This window comes from Poecile atricapillus, chromosome 9, assembly GCF_030490865.1.
Source record: "Poecile atricapillus isolate bPoeAtr1 chromosome 9, bPoeAtr1.hap1, whole genome shotgun sequence".
Classification (NCBI taxonomy): Eukaryota; Metazoa; Chordata; class Aves; order Passeriformes; family Paridae; genus Poecile; species Poecile atricapillus.
Window position 1 is genome coordinate 6,357,400 of NC_081257.1, and position 13,518 is coordinate 6,370,917.

The window sequence follows — 13,518 nt, forward strand, 5'->3', positions numbered from 1 at the left end:
CCAAACACAATTGATCAGCACAATCAGTAAATCCACAAAGGGAAGGAAGAGAAGGCAGAAGTTCAACACAAAATAGATAAATACAGTTTATTCTTTATGACAGGAAAGAGAACAGCATGTTTGCCCCATGAATGAAAAAAATTATAAGCATGTTGTAATTAATAACTTTCCCAGATAGGCACAATACATTTTGAATTTCTTTAGCTGTGTTTGGACCACAGCTTCTGCTTGTGGACAGAAAAATCCTGTGCTCAAAATACCCATGTGAAACATTAAAATGTGAAATGTTAAAATGTGAAATGTCTAAGTGCTCACACTTTAGATCAAGATTACCAAATAACACTGATTAACCCCTGCATTTACAACTCAAAACCTTGAGACCAAGTCCAGGCTATTTGGCTGAATACCACTTATAAAAAAAAAAAAAAAAAAGTATTTATCCCCTACTTTGGCAGTTTTTTAAACCATGCTTGTTATGCACGTGGAAAATGTGTTTGAACAGGCAAATCTTCAAACAGAAACAATGATTTAACTCATCACACAGAAAATTATAAGCTTAAAGCAGAGCGTTGGTATTTTACCTTGTGCTTTTTGCTGTCTTGTTGCACAAATCCCCCTTAACAAAGCAATATTTTAAGAAGCAAGCTATTAGTAATTTTTGAAAGCTAACAAAGCTAAGAAATTTAAGGTGGGAAAGTCCAAGCTGACCTTGTCTTGTAGCTACAAGATCCCTCAGAGCATCCTATGTGTTACACAATCTGCTGCAAACACCTTATGAAACATTTAACCACAGGAGAGAGAGCTGAACCAAAGGTCCCTTTTCCAACAGAAAACTTCCAGGTGTGTCTGGAAACAAACCAATTAACCCCAGCAATATGGAGCTGCTGAGAAGGTTATCAAAGCTGCTCCTATGTAAATAAGAAACTGATGGTTTGTGATGTGAATGCCCTTAATTAACCTGCCCCAAAGGGGTGTACAAATGTTTTCTATCCTATTTGAGTCAGGTCTCAGCAGCACTGTGGGTGCTCATCACTTCAGCTCTGGCCCAGTTCCTGCTCTAGGGTGGCTGTAAAAGCTGAGCCCATCCCACAGAGGGGTTCCTGAGCAGAGAAGGAGCAGCATCCTGCACCAAAACATCCATCCCTGCTCCCCTCTGTGTGCTGGGGATGCAGCAGCCACTGCTCCAGCCCAATTCATTATTAGGAACATGCAGATGTACAGCAGGCAGGCCCAAATTCTACCGAGAGTTAAGGGCTCACATCTACCTCTTGTGATTTAAAGTTCTTGTAACTGAACCCAAAAAGCCTCATAGCCTGATCCCCAATAACCAGAGTATAACTGTGGATCAATAAGAAGAGATGTAGGGAATTTAGGCAAAACGCATTCCACATGAGAAATCTCACAAGTCCATATAGGAAAATACAAATAAAGGGCCTTCAAGTCTGGAGAAGAGCCTTAAAAAAGTTTATTATTAAGGCAGGAGATGGATACTGCTGCCCAATTTTAGAGTCTTGGATCTAAGGGTTCTCAGCATCACTGCCTGCAAAGAGTTTCACTCACTCGGGTTTCCTAAACTGCAGTTTGTTTCTCCACGAGGAATACTCTTTAAACAACTCTCTGTTCTAAAGACAGAGAAAAACTAATCAGAGAAACCACCTTGCAGGAGAAATCCTGGAACTCTTCATCAGCCAAGTCCTCTTTGGTGCAATTTTTTAAAGGGCCATTATTTCTTTTTCCTGATAATCCTGAAGCACCAACAGAGCAGAAAGGAAGCGAGCTGGATTCTCCCGTGCCAGTGGGAACGGGTGTTAAATTCCCATTGATCCACTCTCAGGAAAGGGCTGCACGGGCATCGTGGACAGCTTAACTCAGGGAATGCATTAGTTCTGATCGCACCTGGGGAGCAGCAGGACACCACGCTGCTGAAGGCTAGATAAAAAATCTCTGCCAATGGAATAGAAAAGTTGCAGCGCCAAGAGCCTTCACAGCGCCCTTGGGACGCGTTCTGGAAGGTTTCACCTCTGCTACCGATAGGGAGCCGGGGATTTTCCCTGCGGGACCAACGCGATGGGCGGGAGCCAAGCTGCGAGTTTCAGACAGTCCCGGTGCTGCGGGTACCGCCAGGCACCTTCCTGCCGGGGCATTCATTCTCCTGCAGCCGGCCGAGGGGAGCCGGCCCGGGCCGGGCCAGCGGCTCCCCGTCCCGAACCGGGGCCGGCGAGTCCCCGTCCGGAGCCGGGGCCGGCGAGCCCCCGTCCCGAACCGGGGCCGGCGAGCCCCCGTCCCGAACCGGGGCCGGCGAGTCCCCGTCCCGAGCCGGGGCCGGCGAGCCCCCGTCCGGAGCCGGGGAAGGCGAGCCCCCGTCCGGAGCCGGGGCCGGCGGCTCCCTGCCCTGGATCCCGACGCCGCCGGGAGGGCTCGGGAGGTTCCCCGGCCGCCGGCAGCGCCCGGCCCGGCGCGGCTCCGGCGGGGAAAGCCCCGCCGGGCGGAGAGGACGGCCCGGGGCAGCCCCGTCCCAGCCCCGTCCCGCCCGCGCCGCTCCCTCCGCCCCCGCGGCCACCTGTGCGCGCTGTCCCCGCGCTGTCCCCGCGCTCTCACCGGCGCTCCGGGCGGTGCCGGTGGCGGCAGCGTGGCCGCGGCGCCCCGCGGGCCGGGCCGGGCCGGGCCGGGCCGGGCCGGGCCGGGCCGGGCCGGGCCGGCGGAGGCAGCAGCGGCGGTGCGGGCCGGAGCAGGAGCGGCTCCCCCGGCTCCCCCGGCCCCGCTGGCTGCGCGGGCCCGCCGAGGAATCCCAGGAATGAGGGAATTCTGCGGCGGGCAGGTGGGGAGCGCCGCCCGCCCCCATTGGCCGCCCGCCCGTGACGTCAGCGCAATTAGGGTAATGAGCCGCTGACGTCACATCCTCGCAGGTAGGGCGCGCGCGGGCCCGGCCCCGCCCCCGCGGGAGGAGGGACACGGGCCGGGAGGGCCGAGGGTTCGAGTCCCGGAAGCGACACCGGGGGGACAGGAGAGCACGGGAGAGGACAGCGCTGCTTCTCTGCCACCCTGCCCGAACCCCTCTTCCTCCCCCCGCAGGAAAAACTACAGGGAAACAACAAAAAAAACCAACTCTCTCAAGAACGGAGCACTTCTGCGGCAGCATCTGACAAAGCGGCTCGGTATCCCCAGCCGCACCGAAACACGCACGGGGGACGCGTTCCAGAGCCTGCTGTCACTGCCTCAGCCCGGCTGCAGGGTGCGGGTCACAGCCGCATCCTCCGCACGATTTGACGGCAATCGGTGAGGCCCCTTGCTGCTCTGTGCTCGCCCCGCAGCGAGGTTTTACAGAATCCTCGCTCCCGATGGGACTCACTGGAGTGAGAGTAAAGCTGAGCCTTCGTGGTCACCGGGCTGCTCCTCCCTGCAGGGCCCCGCTGCACAAAATGGGAATATTGTCATTTCCAGCGGGCAGAGCATCCCTGAGCCCCGCGCTGCTGGAAAGGGATCGCACCTGTTCTCACCATCCCCCCTCGGCCATTCCCACGGCAGCGCTCATGCCAAGGCTTCCCAGCAATTCAGCAGCAAGTCTTGCTAACACTTGGCTTGCTTTTGTTATCAAATGTTATCAATTTGCCTGCAATGTTATCAAATCGAGCTGTCGGGCAGTTTGTGCACCTGGAGGAGCCGCTTCCCCGAAGCCGAGGCGAGGGTTCTCCAAGGCACTCTGAAGAAGCTGGGAATGCTGTTCCCAGGCTCGCAGAAATGAATTGCAGAGCGGGAGAGGATATGGGAAAGGTTCTCTGATCCTCTGCTGTCCTCACTGAACATCGGCCGTCAGCAAAGGGGTCCCCACATTTTATCCTCGCAAGGAGCTGAGGTGGCCTCGGGCGGCTCTCGGAGCGCATTGCAAAGGGAAGGAAAAGCACAATAAATCAACCCGAGCCCCATGAAGAGCCTTAGGGCTTCGTGGTGGAACCCAAAAAAAGCACAGGGCAGCAGAAATAGAGAGCGTCCCCGTGGAATTCTGCTCAGGGCATTTCTCCTGCCCAGCTCCTCCTCCCTCGCCGTGACAACGAAGGCACAGGGACAGAAAAGGCACCACAACTGCGATTGCTGGAGGAAAAGAAGCACCAAGGCACAGCAGGGTTTATTTGGGATGCTGAAAGTGGGATTTCTGCCCGAAATGGTGGAGGGAGCACAGCCCCCACACGCAGCCAGATGTGCAGCCAGATGTGCAGCCAGAGGTGCAGCCAGAGGTGCAGCCAGAGGTGTGGGAGGTGCGGGCAGGGAGCGGCCGGGGATGAACCCACACACCCTGCACTTGGATTCTTTGAAAGATCCAGAGCCCAGGAAGGCTCTGTGCTGTCCAGCTCCCATTTAAAAACCCATCAAAATCATGCTGACGCTGAAGTATTTTCATATCCTTGCAAGGACAGGTCATGAGATCTCCGGGCCACCAAAAGCTAGCCAAAAGCACATTCCAAACCTAAATTAAATCCAGATTTAGACTCCACACGCTCAGGGTATCTAATAGGAACACTTCAGTTGATTAAAAAAATGAACTGCATGTAGTGTCAGAACAACGATGAACATAATTTTATACATGTTGCAAAACCTTCACTGTGACATTTGTAACAATATAATTTAAAAATTGATATTTTATTAATAGACTACTGGAGATTATTTTCATTACCAGCAAGCAAGAAGAGAAGTTTCATGATCTAATATTTGGGAAAACAGTAGTCAAAACAGTAATGTAAAACTTGTTTGAAAAAACAAGATGCTGGACAAGAAAAATACCATGAAAAATGGAAAACAAAACCACAGGCGCTGAGAAAAGATCGGAACTAGACTTTGGTACATATCACAAGAATTAATTGCTGCAGACTAATTACAAGACTTTTTAATATGTATCTCTGAGAAGAAAAGTCTGCCACTCCTTTTTCTAACTGCTGGAGGGAAGAGGTGGGAAGGGTTTCTTTGTTTAACCAGACAGAGCTCCTGGGATGAGGAGGAGCTTGAGAAAGGAGAGGTCAGAACAGCTTTCGATCCTTTGGAGCTGCTATTTCAGCTCCCAGCAGAAGTTTTAGAACAGGATATTAATTAAACATTTAAGGAGCCTGAGGAGCATCAGCTGGCTGGGAACAGTGACCCCATGCATTCCCTACAGATTTCCACTGCAGTGAGGTGTCAACATCTGTAAAAAACCCCAAAAAATGAAGTGCCAGTTGTCAAACGTTGGGAATCTTGGAAAACAGATCTTAAGACAGCACAAGAAAATCTTGGTGGAGCTGCTGAACTCAACAGAGGCTGCTCACCAGGCAAATGCACAGATTAGGAAAGCAAAGCCAATCTTGGGTGATGAGCTGTATTTTGTTTTTCTGTTGTGTTAAAATTTGATTTTCATTTAGCAGGAACTTTCCAACCCAATGTTATCAAAGGCTCTTTGCTGGCTCAGATACCAGCAAAAATTTATTTTGCTGAAACCCAAAAACTCACCAAGATGGCTGAGGGTTTGTAGCTGAACTAAAATAAAAGTTGTGCTGCAGCACCCAGGGAAGGCACCCAAGGTATGATGCCAATCCTGGGATGCCACTCCTGCTCCAAGTGTACATTAATCACCAAAAGTTAATCCCATTCTTCACAAAGCATGGCCAATGCAACAGAGGGTTTAACCCCTGCGTGAGGGAGCTGGGATTGTGGCTGGCTGTGCATCTCAGCTGCCTCAGGACCACGTTTTAAGACTCTTTTGGTTTTTTTTTTTTTCAGTAGAGGCAGGAAAGGTCCTGAAACCAGAGGGCAAAACCCCCATATTCTAGCAAACTGCAGTCTGCAGGGAGATGTAGGCCTAGTCCTACAGACCCTCCTCAATCATTAATCCTGTAATTATTACTGAAATTGTCTGACATCTGTGCCATGGCCAACCAAGAAAATAAAGCATTTCCAGTATCATAAGAGTTGGTTAAAAATGCCCTGGGCAAGTTCCTCCCTGCACATGGCCCCAGCAGTGACAAATCTCACTTTTGGGCCAGACTGCAGTGTTCCCCACCACGGGACACAAAGGTCTGAACTATTTCTGAGTGATTTCAGGCATTTCTGAGAGCAGCAGCAGGGGACAAGTGTTGTGTGCCTTCAATCAACAGTGCAAGCGTAGAGCTGCAAAAAGCTCTGTTCTCCTTAGGTGCCCATCTAAGGAAGGAATTTGCCAGCTGCCATCACTGCATATAAAAAAATGGAATTTATGGGAAGTTCTTCCAGTTTCTTACTGCCATCCTGTTTTGCTTTGCAAACAGCAACCATACAGATGCTTCTTTTCCATCAGCCAGGAATGCCTGAAGTTCCCTGGAGTCTGCAGGGGAGCTCAGGGTGTGCCAAACTCTGCACAAAGATGATGCAGTTGGTGCCAAAAACAAACATTTTCTCCCAGCTATCCCAAACCTCCATTATTTGTCCCAGGTTTAGTGAGGCATGGCAGTGCTTTGCCATCTCTGCCAGTCATGCTTCCATCTAGCCACACCTTCTTTAATGAAACAGGTTAATTTTACACCAAGTGACAGCAGCTTTTAAAATCAGTCTCAAAGCACGTTTTATCACACACAAATTACGTGGCCTCATCAGAAGCAAACATATTTTCAGCAATGTTAACACTCCTGAACTCTGAATCTAAAACCCTTCCCTGCAAATATCCACATTCAGCTGCACTGCAGCTCAGAGCTGCCTTAGATAAAAACACACCCAAAATTCAAAATACGTTAAGATTTAATTTTTTTTTGAAGATAGTTTATTATTCATTACACCACAATGTGTTAAGTTGCAGTAATTCCAGCCAGACAAGTTGATCCAAACTGTAAATTGATGGAGATGGTTATTTATTACCTGCTTCAAGACAAAGCTTGCCCTCTTCATAATTGTCTGCCCCATCATCTGAGGGAAGATGAAAAGAGACAGAATAATTTCAGTTGGAGCAGGGTCAGAACAGCAGCATCATCTTCAGGCAAACAATGAGATACTTTCAGACTCAAACAGAACCATGAACACCACTAACTCTGCTCTTTCAGAACATTTAACCACAGGTACTTTTTGCTTGCTTTGTTCCTGAAAAGATTTCACCCCATGGAGGTTCCCATAAGATGCAGACAGTCAAGGTGGCTGAAAAAAATTAAATACAAAAGGAGTGTCAGATGAACAAATTAAAAGCAACCCCTGGCCACGACCCACTGGTTTTAATTTGTTAAAGTTTTGTTAAACATTGCTAAAAAGACCACAAATGGTTCACAGCAGAACTCCAAATGGCAAATTTAGTGTAAAGCAAAGGTCAGTACAGTCAGTGATCCCCAGCTGAAGGTAAATACTCAGAGTAATCTCTTCATTATGCACTTTTTTCTTATGCAGTAAATATCCACATCACAGATCTACCTCCCTATTTGATTTGTGTCCTGTCTCTCACACAGGACCAGATGAACTTCAGTCCAAGTGGGATCATTAAGATCACAAACAGATTGCAGCTCAAGGTGAGATGCAAAATTATTTTCAGAGTTCCCACATTAATTCATGGTAAGTTACACAATTTACATACATTTACATACATACATTTGTAGGCTGTAAGAAAAGGTTCTTCAGCCACCAGAATTTCTTCTAAACCAAAGCCACCAGCAGCAGGTCACTGGACAGATGGAACTGGGCACCAAATGATGTCTAAAGCCCTCTGGAATATCCCTCCATCAGCTCAAGGATGCACATGGAATCATTCTGGAAGAACCAAGCTCAGCCACATCTGCTGGATGCAAAAACCCACCCTGACTTTCACACTGCTCCTCTGGGACAGTGGAACAGCCTGATCCTGCCAATTACTGAGGACTTGGGATTGCTGTGACTGGGGGGTTCTGGACTAAGGTCAGCTATCTCCTCAGGACAAGTGGACTCTCTCCTCAGCTTCCCACATGTGCCCTTTCCAGGGATTTTTCCCCAAATGGCTCACAGGGCAGGAGGGGTTGTGCTCTGCTCCCAAGGAACAGGGACAGGACAAGAGGAAAAGGCCTCAGGCTGGGCCAGGCTGGACACCAGCAGGAATTTCTCCATGGAAAAGGTGGCCAGGCTTTGGCAGGGGCTGCCCAGGGAGGTCTGGAGTGCCCATCCCTGGAGGTGTCCCAGGAATTCCTGGATGTGCACTCAGAGCTCTGGGCTGGGGACAGGGTGGGGATCAGGCACAGCCTGGACTCAGTGGTCTGGGAGGGCTTTTCCAACCTGAATTATCCTATGATTCTCTAATACAAATAACAGAGCAATTTTCAATTCTACACTGGAAAGGGAATCCTGCTAAATTAACCACAGATAAACTAGAAAAACAAGAGAGGAGACATTCTTTAAACAATAAAAACATAAAGCAAAACAAACCAAGCCTTTACTTTAAAAGCAGCCATGCAAGCACAACCCTTAAACATAATCCACTTTGAAATGCTGTAAGAATTGAAAGTGCAGTGATGGATTCCATCATCTCCTGTTGTCTGCAGGGAACTCACCTTCAAACTGCCAAAGTGCTGCTGACTCAGTCTCCTCCTTGGCAAGGACCTCATGCAGGGCTGCAGGGACAGAGTTACCAGGGGTGTGAGGGATGAGCTCCAGCTCACCCAACCCCAGACTCGGGAGGCAACGAGGGGAAAGAAACAGAGAAAAAAGAAAAAAAGGTCTAGAATTTCTTGTGTAAAGAATTGGTTTTGAAAAGCTTTGCCCCAGGCTGTAAAGGCAAAGCACTGTGACAGCATCCTGAGGCAGACATTGGGAGCTGCTCTGTGTCCGCCCTTCTTGAAGCATCCTAGGAAGGGAAAAACTTCTTGGCTCTCACTCTTGTACAGAGAGTGAGCCAGACACTTCACCACTGCTGAGAGCAAGACAGCTTGAGGATGGTAATATTAAAAGAAAAAACCAAAACCACAAACAAAACCCAAAAAAATAAAAAAAGCCGCTGAATGCTCCCCTCTTATGCTCATTATGAATTTTAAAATAGGAGGTTTGGAGAAGCTTTGGCAGGAGGCAGAGATTAAGCAAATAATCACTGTGTGGGAACATGAGCTTTCACATTTACCAAGGGCACCATGGAGCTAAGGAGATCCCATGTAGAGAAGTAATACAAATTCATTCAATAATGAGATGTTTTACTATTTACTTGGCTTATTTAATTGAAATGGGGAGGTATCTTAAATATCAGGTTCAAGGGTTTCAAAGGTTTCAGTACAACAAAGGGAAGTGAAGGAACACAAGAGTGTTTGGTTTTGGTCAGTTTTTGCTGCTTCTTGTGGCTGCAAACTCCTGAAGATCAAATTTAGTCAAATTTAAAATGAGGAAAAACCCTCTCTACCCACTACACTTGCACAGATTTTCAGTCTGTCTTTGCAGCTGCAAGATCTTCTATTTCTCAGAAAAAATAGTGTATAACCATCCAAACAGTCCCCACCACTGCTGGAAAGGATTTGGCAGAATGCTGGATTATGAAGGCAAAAATTACATGGAAGTTCTTAGACTAAAGATGTAAATAAAATATTTGGAGTTCGCATGAATAATTTTAGAATGGATAGTCTGAAGCTTCCTGTTCATGTAGTAAAACTCAATCCATTTCTAAACATTTCTGATTGAAGCAGGCTGAGTAAGAGTTTAAAACATGCAGGAGTAAAGTGATTGCTGCCTCTCCCTAAGGCAGTTATTAAGTTCAGGATCAGTTAGCAACTGTGGTGGAGATTTCTATCTAGATAAACAGGTAATAAGGTCACTGCAAAACTTTGTGAAACCACAGTATCAAACGTGACAGAGCAGCTGTTGTCTCAAACAAAAAGCAGAGCAGAAAATAGCTATGTGGAGGTAATGTCTCTTTTTCCTGCAATATACAAAATACAAAGAAAATTCATTTTCTACACAGACTGTATTGCCAGCAGAGTGACTTTGAAAATGAAGAATACTTTGTCCTCTCTCAACACCTTACCCAAGAAAAATCATCAGACACACACTGACCTGATATTCTGACCTTCAAAGCATATTTCAACTTCAATTCTATTTTTAAATTAATTGCTGGGAAAAGGCATGAGTCACAGCCCTGCTCAGATCCCCCTGCACTGGCCACTCACCAAGGGCTGTGTTTATTCTGAACTTTCCCTGGTCAGGGCAGGCTCTTGTTTTACCACCTCAGTGCGAAGAACAAGGTCCAGCCCCCTCAGCCACCCAGGAATCCTGGCCTCTGTGTCCATCTTGCTCTTCCCAGTTTTGGCACAGATGTTTGCTGCAAACATCAGGAAGCTCTGGGATGCTGCAAAATGTTTCTGCCAGAAAGGGATCCCAGCTCAGCTCTCTGCTGCCTATAGGCACGTTCCTTGTGCTCAGGCTGCAGTGCTGGCTCTGATCTGGTGACAAAACTAAAGAGAAGGCTCAGGAAAGCCCAGGTGAGAAATACAGGCTCTCCATTTACAGACAGATGGAATTTGGAAGGTCCCACAGTCAGGCACCTGGAGAAACTCCCTGCTCCAACACTTGGAAAAAGGGGAAATGTGCAAGCAATGAAGAACACGCCATCCATGTGCTGATGGAGGTCAGCAGCCTGTGTGGTTCAGCTTTGTGCCCTCTCCAAACCGAGTTCAGGAGCAGCCAAATGATTATGTATGCAGTCAAATTTTTTATTATTTTTTTTTTTATTTCCCCTTCTTCCTGTGTCATCCAGCTCATTCCCTCTGGAGCAGGAGGCTGTTCCACACTCCCCTGGCATTGTGGATGTCAGAGGCACTGAGGCCCACGCTGCTGACTCACCTACACAAACCCTCAGGAGTTTGATTGGGTCCAGGCTCTTCATTACAAAGAAGCCTTTTAAGACATCAGAAATAAATCATCTGCCTGGTTGCCTTTAATGAAAGCTCTGTTACACAGGAAAAAGGGGGAGGAAGCATGAAACAATATCCATGGTGGAACAAGCCAAGGCAGAAAAGAGGGATGTCTGAAGAACAGAATGAAAGACTCGAGAATTAAGTCAAGAAGAGAAACAATAAAGTATGGAAATGGAGCAGGAAGGTATAAACAGGAAAGTTACAAATGGAAAGAAAGGCTGAAGTGACTTTGTTTTGGTGAAAGGACAACCACACCTCATTAGGACAAAGAGGCAGTAACATATTCCCATGTCCCCACTTCCCGTGCAACAATCCCCGGTTATTTTAGTGGATTACAGCTGTATGAGCAGAAGAAATAATTTCCACACAACTGGTGGGGAACTTCAAAAGCAGCTAACAAGGCTGAAATCAATCTTTCTTCTCTTAAAAGTTTTACATAGCAAAGCTCTGTAACAATTGCCCCAAGTATTCTCTTAACAATGGTGAGGAGTTCAGAGCGAGCTGCTCAGGGCTATGATTCATTCGTGGCTCTCTGCCAGAAAAATAAATACATTCAAGACCAGTGGCCCCAAGGGGAAAGGTAGGCCACTCTTTAAAAAGCACAGGATGAATGATTTACAGAGCAGAATCCAGTTTTCAGCCTATATGGATGAGGAGGAAGGACTTTGTTACGTCTCCCAAAGATTTAGTGCACAGGCTCGGATACTGGCAGGGCATCAACTGCACGGAACTGGATGGAGGGAACTGGGAACTATCGAGCTGGGATCGGCAAAACTCCCTCCAAAGAGCACGAAATGCCCTCTCATATTGCTGTGATCAGTTCATAAAGCCAGATCAAGCCTTGCAGTGGGTATCCAGCAACTCTGAGGCTACAGGAGGTGCAGTGAAGTCCCACCTGTGCAGGCACAGAGGGATCCCCTGGCAGAGGGACAGTGACAAACAGCTCAGTGCTGGGCAGGGCCTGACGCCACACAGCATCTGCTGCACACCAGAACACTTAACTGGCTGCTAAACAGCAAGCAGCACTGCACCATTTTCCTTTTTCCCCACAAGAACATTATCTCTGGGATGAATGCTCAGCCAGCAAGGTGCAGCATGGAGACTGGGGTTTCACTGTGGGAGTGAGGCTAGCTCATCTCACACCACACTGATTTGTCACTGCCCTCTAATGTTCTGAACCTCTGTCTCAGTAGCCAGCACCTTCAGAAACACCAAAACCCACTTTTAAGTGTGTCTTTAATATTCAGAACATTCTCTTTAACTGTGTTTTTAAGGGCTTCTAAAAGAAAGCTGCTTGGAAATGCTAGCAGCTGTATTTCATCATTAAAAAAATTCCAGATTTACCTGGAAGTGGCTTAAATCCCCTAGTTCCACATTTTGTAATATAAACTTTGCAAACTGGGAACTTTAGCCTCTTACTAATAGGGCCAGAGAATGTCAGGGCCACACAAACATTCTTTGCCCCTATAAAAAGGTTGTACCATCAGCAAAGGGACATTTGAGGGGATTTGTTTTACACATTCTATCACCAATGGATAATACAAAGTGTTAGGAACCTGCCTCTGACCTTAGAAAGTTTCCCACTGATTTATTTCCTATTTCACAGTAATTATTTCCTGGATTAAAATTTCAAAGTCAAATATTTAAAGATAAGCAATATTTAAAAGTTTTCCTGTGATTAAAGCAAGCATGTATGAGTCCTATTACATACAACAATGTATTTTCTATTGTCTTTCTTAAATTTATCCTCTGAACTTCTCCCTGGAAACAATTAGCAGACAACTTCACTGCAATAAGTTATTTTTTAAAGTGAGATCACTAATCAAATGCAGCTTGAGAGATGGCCCTGATGATCACATAATACATAAGAAAAAAACCAATCATGCTGTTCAGGAAAGATACATTTTATTTCCTATTTTTTTACCATCAAATTATTTTTATTGTTGACATTCTCACAAATAAAATGAGATCTTGAAGGAAAAATTCCCAAATCAGCAAATCCACCCGAGTCAGTATGAAAAATATTCTATTTACAAAAGATACTCCAAATTTATTCCACCAGACATGGATACTGGCAGCAATGCCCATTCTTTCATGGCATGATTAATGTAACAAGTCATGTAAAACTCCAATTTTCTTTAGTTTAGCTAATTTAAAGGGAGTTCAGGTTTCATCTTGTGGGCAGGGAAAAGATAATCAAAGAATCAAACAATCTGTGATTTTGTTCCTAATATTCCAAATTTTCAAGTGTTTTGATGGAATCTTCTGCCAAATAACAAATATTGAATAAGTCTGCCCAAAGAGATCCACAGAATTCTGATTTTCCTTCCAACTCTGGCCCTTGTAACAACGCCCATGAATTGGGTACTTTTCATCTCAGTCTCGTGAGAGGAACACACAATTTCATTATTATTAAATATCCTTATTTATTAATATTATTAAATATCCTTATTAAAGGATCTGACCCCTGCCAAGCTCCTCTTTTCCCTCTCCCACACTGAAAGTCACTGTGGCAAGTTTTTGGGATTCAAGATGTCAAAGGCAGCATCCTCAGAGGAATTCCAAGGATGAACTTGTCAGGTCAGGAATGTCAAAGGACAGTTTCATACCTACTGAAAACTCAATGGCTTCTCCAGTTCTGTAAATCCCTAAAAGAACTAAATTTGGGATATTGATCATT

The 13,518-nt window shown here is 46.5% G+C and overlaps 1 protein-coding gene across 2 annotated transcripts in view; it reads right to left on the reverse strand.

The window, feature by feature from the left end:
* Positions 1 to 2,671, reverse strand: part of VGLL4 (vestigial like family member 4) — a 75,316-nt gene extending 72,645 nt beyond the window's left edge. The window contains exon 1 of one of the 2 annotated variants that reach the window (XM_058845284.1): positions 2,599 to 2,671. The gene's annotated coding sequence lies outside the window, so the exon portion shown is untranslated. Of the gene's footprint in view, positions 1 to 2,560 lie in introns of both variants that reach the window. The other variant, XM_058845285.1, reaches the window with a different exon arrangement.
* Between the last annotated feature and the right edge of the window lie 10,847 nt (positions 2,672 to 13,518).